This window comes from Physeter macrocephalus, chromosome 4, assembly GCF_002837175.3.
Source record: "Physeter macrocephalus isolate SW-GA chromosome 4, ASM283717v5, whole genome shotgun sequence".
Lineage (NCBI taxonomy): Eukaryota > Metazoa > Chordata > Mammalia > Artiodactyla > Physeteridae > Physeter > Physeter macrocephalus.
In genome coordinates, this window is record NC_041217.1 from 13645048 (window position 1) to 13652740 (window position 7693).

Here is a 7693-nt window from a genome sequence, read left to right on the forward strand (position 1 = left end):
TTCCCTTTTCTCCACACCCTCTCCAGCATTTGTTGTTTGTAGATTTTCTGATGATGCCCATTCTAATTGGTGTGAGTTGTTACCTCATTGTAGTTTTGATTTGCATTTCTCTAATAATTAGTGATGTTGAGCAGCTTTTCATGTGCTTCTTGGCCATCTGTATGTCTTCTTTGGAGAAATGTCTATTTAGGTCTTCTAAAATGTTACTGCCTTTTAATCTGCATTTTCCAGATATAAGGAAACCCTTGCTTTCAAGCTAATAATTCTTTAGAGCAGGTTCATAAACTTACATCCCAAAGTAGAACTGAAACATTTTTTTTCCCTCTACTTGATCCCTCCAGAAATTGGAAACTCATATTCCCAGCAGCTTTATTGGGTAAATAAAGGCCACCTCCTAACGAGTACAGGAATCTCAAAGTATTTTTCAGACACCTCAAAAAGAGAGGAATTCATCCAAATCTGTAAAGCAGAATCTGTGATAAGCCCTTGGCATTGCTTTCCTGGCCCTGAGCAGCCTTTTAAAACTTTAGTCTGAGATTCCTTATAAAAATTTCTAACACAGCCAATTTAAAGGACCTATGTGATAAATTACACTTACATAAGTAATCAAGCCAAGTTTATTGAAATCAGGCTTAATTTGCAAATTAATTAATCTTAATTTGGATATATTTGGTAAATAGGGTATTTTAGAAAATGATTGTTTCAGTGGATATCAAATTCTGTTGAGTTTTGTATTTACTAAGACTCACTCCCCAGATAGCCCCTTCCTGTATAATTTTAAGTTGAGTGAATAAAATGACACTCTAAGATTGTTTCTGAAGCTTATCCTTCCCATAGAAACCCTAGGATCAAGTTATTCTTAAAACCTGGAAAGAGGGGTCCCCCCAAAGGTGAATTATTGCCAAAATGGAAGGGCCCCTATAAAGTAATTTTAGCCACCCCCCCCTTGGTGTCAAACTGCAAGGGATATCTAGTTGGATACATTTATCCAGACTAAAAGCTTTTACCTCCAAAGACCCTGCAGGTCACAAGAGAAGAACAATACACCCGTGAGCCCGTAGAAAAATCTGAGATACCTATTCAGAATACAGGTACCATCGACAGATAAGTAAAATGATGTGGTGGGTTGGACTTCTGCCATTCTTGCTATTGTACCCTTGCTTGCATTCCACCAGCAGTTTGCTCAGCCACAGCCACCAGGGAAGGGGCTCCTGTGTCCATGCTGGGTTTAAGGGAAACATTGTCCCACAGAATGCTCCTCCCATTGACTTTGTCCACCTTACTAGTCCCTGTAACTAGGGGACAGTGGCAAGAAAATACACTTATCAGTATTTCCAGAATTATATCTAAAGGGGAACATTTAAAAGAATGCTGGATATGCCATCAACACCCCCAGCTGGTCGCTGGTCCTCTTGCATTTCCCCTGAACCGGCCGGGTCCAGTGGTAACTAATGATCTAAATCAGGGACAACTGCCACCCCCTCGACGTCTGCTAGTCACACCTGAACTTTCCAGGGTGCGATTCTAATGCTTTAACGCGACTACCCCCATACAACTGGACCCGAGGTGTGGGGCACACTATGTTAAATTGCACAAATAGCATTTATTTCACATGGCCTGAGAACCCCCCAAGATATAATGACACCAGATACCCTGCATCTTATATAGGGATAAACTGTACCTACAACCTAACCCACTGGTGCCCTGTTTCAAACTATGGCCCAGTCTCCCTAAACAACATGGAAGGGGAATGTGAGCAGTGGGAAGGAACTGTCCTGTCCACCTGGTCAATCCAATTCAACCCACCTGTGGAATTCCAGGCAAATAGGGATCTGGCCTGTGGATGGTGTCAGCAGATCATACATGAGCATCTTGTTAAGCATCTTGTTAAAAATGTTGTAGAGCTTTATACACTTAATTATCAGCTTAATGGTCTGCTGTTCCCTAATTGTTTAAGTACTAACAAACAAGAGTTATATCCTTCAAGAACTGTCTGCTCACTCTTAACCGTGAGACAGACATTCAGGTCTGCACCCCTGAAGGGTTTATTTTCCTCTTCAGACACCCAAACATCATATGTTGTGGAATTATGCCATAAGAGGTATTTTTATTTATAACAGGACCATCCCAGCTCACCACCGAAACCAGAGAGCACTAGGAATGATCCTAACAGGGGCAGAGCTGGCAGCTCTGGGGAGGCTTTACCTATCAGAAAGCAACACCGCGAAATCTCACCAGACAGCTGTATATGATGAAACAGGACAAGCCTTAACATGACTTAAGACCTCTCTTTTTCCTTTGGTTTTCCTTTGGCTAAGGTAGTTCTTGACAATCATCTAGCTCTTGATTACCTTCTGGCAGAACAAGGTGGAGTTTGCGTGATAACTAATACTTCCTGCTGCACCTGGATCAATGCGACAGGACAGGTAGAAGTTGTTAATATTAAGGAAATGCACACCCAATCAGAATGGCTTCACAATTCAGAATGGCTTCACAATTTTAGCAGGGGTGATATCGCTTCCACTGTCTGGTCAGCAGTAAAGGAAGCCCTAAGTTAACCTGGTTGCTTCCCTTTCTAGGCCCTTTAGTGGCTCTTGTTCTTCTCCTTTTTGGCCCTTGCTTGTTTAATCTTTTGGTTAAGTTTGTGTCTTCTAGGCTCCAACAGTTTCAAATAAGACTCATGGTTCAAAGAATTCAACCCATTCCAGAGGAGGTGGCCCAGGTAGCTGCAGTTCCTTGGAACAGTCAGTAAGGGACGTCTACACCTCTAGGGTAGGCTAGGGTCTGCAGCCCTTGTCCAGCATGAAGAAATTTCAGAAGAGACCTTTGGCCCCTTAACCCTTAAGAAAAAGGGGTATAGAATCCCTCAAGGGGGAATGAGACAGGCTGGGACCCTTTGCTGCAGTGCTTGCACCTGAACAAACATCTCTAGCACCAAAATACAGACACTATAAGGGACTAAAAATAACTGCATGCACAGTCGGGGCAAATTACGAACAAGATACAAAAAGACCAAAAACCCAACTGCCACTTCTGAGGAGCTGGGAGCAAAAGCAGGGTAGTGGGCATGCCCCCTGCACCACCAAGGGGGAGGGCAGACCACCTAAGCCACTCCTCCAGCTTGACCTCTGGACCCACCCCCTACCCTCATCCCATATAAGGAACCAGCTGGTCCCCTTCCCCCTCCTCATCAGGGAGAGAGCAAGGGAACCTGTTTGTTTTCCCTCCCTCATGCTGCAGCACGAATCCCAGTAAAGCCTGAATTTCTCATCTGGCCTCTTTTTCTATTAAGAAGGCCAAGAACCCTGGTCAGTAACAGAACCATCATTAAACATTACATTAAATTGCCAGATAGATTGGTCAATATAGTTAACATGATTTAAAATACTCTCCAATAATATTCTAGAATTTTCAAAAAGAATATTATCTAGTGCATTTTATCAGATAAATGCTTTAAAAATGCATTCCTTATGAAAGTAATAAAACTGGTTCTCAAATACTATTTTTTAGCAAAAGGTCTTCAAATGCAAATTTATTTCCAAATCACATTGTACTTATACAACATATACCAGTATACAAATTTAAACACTATGCATGTCTGCCTTTTAGAAGTACAGTGTATAAACTAAAAGGTACTTACTAGTCTCAACTGTAATAATAGCATAAGAGGAATTAAAATATATACTGTAATTATAATATAGCAACACATTATACATTTTAATTTGTGAAATTTTATAGTTTAATATGGTAAATAAAAATTTGCTTGTATATTTTATCATTTGAGCTATGTTTTTCTTTTCATTTTTTCTAGGAACCTGATTAATACTACTGTCAATTTGGAAAAAGAAGAAAATGTAAAATAAGTTAAAAGAAATGAACAAAATTTGCCTGAGAAATTGTGCCCAAAATAAAGTGGGACTTTGGTAAATAAGAAAAATTAAATATCTCTTACAACACTATAGAGCATAATAAATTCACTGTTTGCTCTTTTACAAGGACATTCATCAGTCAACTTTATATATAAATTGATTGTATTGTTGTTGCACTCAGAATAGTTTAAAACTTTTGAAACCTAAATGCTAATACAATTTGGCATGCAGTATGTAAAAATACTGATATCAAATAATTGTAGAGTAACATACAAAAAACCTTAGCAGAGTCGTACAATTCCCATATGTACTGGAACATAAATCATGCATTGGTTTGCCATATTGCAAAAATCTGCACTATTATCTGAATTAAAAACTCAGGACAAGTAAATCACTACATTAACCTTTTGGAATTACAATTTAATTATTCTCCACACACCAGTTCACATTTATGCACGTTTTTCTTCTGAATTAATAAGTCATTTCCTTTAATTGCTCAAATGGTGTTCAAAGTTCTGATTTTTACAAGCACACAGATATTAGTTTATTTTGGGAAGTCAGATTTCTATAAAATTCTTCTTTATTAAAATAGCTACATAGCATTTGCCAAACATTTTTAACAGAGCTAAAGAGAAATGCATCATAGTATTTTACAATTTGTCCTGGATGAAAAATGTATAATACAGTCATGACTTGCCTATGTAATAAGAGTTAGGTCCTTTAGTCTTAAATTTAACACTATTTTAATTAAATATTTGAATACAATTACTTGTAAAGCCTCCATTCTAACATTGAGTTTTGTCACTTTTTCACACTTAGTATGTACATCCATTTAAAATTAATTACTATAAAACCTAAGTTATTGTAACTTCACTGCCCTGTAAGGCTTGGTCCTCAAAAATATTTACTGTTTGTTTGATTATTGACTACCATTTATATTTTCATTGTTTGAGTCACACACCACATACACACACACAATGATACGAGATTACGATACAACCTTCCTTGAACTGTTACAGCTGTTTCCAGTTCCCTCCACCTGTGGCATCCATCCAGATTGCAGTAGAAGGTACATTTGATGTAGAGTTAGACTCACCCAAATATGAGTCCTACTCCTGTAATCACTAACTGGGGCATCTTAGGTAAATCATTATTATGTTTCATTATAAGAGAGGGATTCAAATATTCCCCCCTATAGAATCATTGTAAATTTGAGCTTGAGTCATCAAAGTTACCTTCATCTTTTAGATGCCCTCTGTGGAATGCCCAAGGCTTTCTTGTAATTTCCATGAATTTTGGGAAGGCTTTATCACTTCTGCCTCAAAGTTCCTGGAATCTCGCCACACACAAGTTACTCTCTTTTCTTCTTCTTGCCAGATTTTAAACTCACTCCGCCTTTTCTCATTTCCCACAAATTTCATTTGCCGAACATCTCCAATAGATTTAAGGGTAAACTTATGAGGTCTTTTGTAATTTAATCATGAACACCATACAAAACATATGTATGAGACTTCACAAAATGATGGGAGATTAGAATCCTTTGTCTTAAAAGGCCTTGAGCCCTCAAATATCGCACTTGTTTACAAGTTTTGTTTTTCTTCGTGGTTGTTTATACGTCTGTTTTTAGTCCCTTCTCTTTTTTCATCCTACCCAACATTTTTATTGCCAGAGGGCAGCTATTTATATTTTGTTTACTTATGCATGTACATATGCATGAATTTATTAGATTCCTTCCAGCCAGATGTAAAAAGATAAATTTTGCAATATCCATACTGATTAAATAAGACCTAATTAAGATCCCTATGCCAATACATGACACATAATCATTAGTCAAACCAAGTTATGTCTCATCCCCTTTAACCAGAAAATAGATGAAATAATGCATTTCCTACAGGTGAACTTACCCACAGACCATGCCAGTGAATATTCAAGGACTACATACCATCTGTACTCTGGGAGCTGGTGTTGCACATAAACATAACTATTATGAAATTACTTCAAACGGTTGTGCAGTAAGTCTGTTCTCTAAAATCATTGAAAATAAATTGTTAATTGGCTTGAAAGACAGATTGTAAAATGGCTTCCCATTTTCTTCATCCCCTAGTATTCATGGCCTGTGCAATCTCCTGTCTTTAAGTGTGGGTGGGACCCATGACTTGCTTCTAATCAGAGAATATGGCAAAGGTGATGAGATGTCACAGATAGAGAGATATACCATGTTCTTAGATTGGAAGAATCAATATTGTCAAAATGACTATACTACCCAAGGCAATCTACAGATTCAGTGCAATCCCTATCAAATTACCAATGGCATTTTTCACAGAACTAGAACATAAAATTTTAAAATTTGTATGGAAACACTAAAGACCCTGAAGAGCCAAAGCAATTCTGAGAAAGAAAAACGGAGCTGGAGGAATCAGGCTCCCTGACTTTATAATACAAAGCTACACTAATAAAAACAGTACAGAAATGGTGCAAAAAGAGAAATAATCAGATCATAACTCACAACTTCTGTCTTACTAGAAAACTCTCTCTGCTAACTCTCACCCTTGCTGGCATTTCAGCTGCTCTGTGGAAAGGTCCAGGTGATAAGGAACTGAATGTGGCTTCCAGCCAACAGCAAGCAGGTGACTAAAGATCTCAGGATGACAGACCTTAAGGAACTGAATCTTGCCAACAGCCATATGAACTTGGAAGTGCATCCTTCCTCAACTGAACCTCAGATGACACCACAGCCCTAACCAGGATGTCCTTGATAACAGACTTGTAAGACCTTAAAACAGAAAACTCAACTAAATCATACCTAGATTCTTGACCACTGACATTGGGAAAATAAACTTGTGCTGTTTCAAGCTGCTAAGTTAATGGTAATATCATTACACAGCAAAAATGAGATCCAGAATATTTCCACAATGTGAACAAAATAGTTTTCAAATATTTTTGTGTAAAAAGTTTTAAGCATATACAAAAGTCAAAACAATTGTATAGCAAACACCGATATAAATAAGCCAGCAATGCTCTCATCAGTGCTTATGAATAACCAAAATTATGGAGGAGAACATTACAGGCATACCTCGTTTTATTGCTTTACTGTGCTTCACAGATACTGCAGTTTACAAATTAAAGGTTTGCGGCAACCCTGTGTTGACTAAGTCTATCGGTGCCATTTTCCCAACAGCATTGACTTACTTACTGTCTCTGTGTCACATTTGGTAATTCTCTCCATATTTCACCCTTTCATTATTTTATTTGTTACGGTGATCTGTGATTAGTGATCTTTGATGGTACTATGAAGACCTGCTGAAGGCTCAGATGGTTAGCATTTTCTTAGCAATAAATGTTTTTAAATTAAGGTATGTACACTGGTTTTTTTAGTTATAATGCTATTGCATACAATAGACAACAGCATAGTGTAAACATAACTTTTATATGCACTGGGAACCAAAAAATATATATGACTGACTTTATTGCAATATTCACTTTATTACAATGGTCTGGAACTAAGCCCACAATATCTTTGAGGTATGCCTGTGTACTATAAGAAGCAAAAAAATTAGGCAACAGAGCTAACTGAAATATGTACTTATAATTTTTAAATAATCCAGTATTGTCTAACACATTCAATTTTAATTTCCATGAACTTTTTTCCTTAAAAGGACATTAGCCAGACTCATCAAGAATAAAAGGGAGAAGACTCAAATCAATAGAATTAGAAATGAAAAAGGAGATGTAACAACTGACAATGCAGAAATACAAAAGATTATGAGAGATTACTACAAGCAACTGTATGCCAATAAAATGAACAACCTGGAAGAAATGGACAA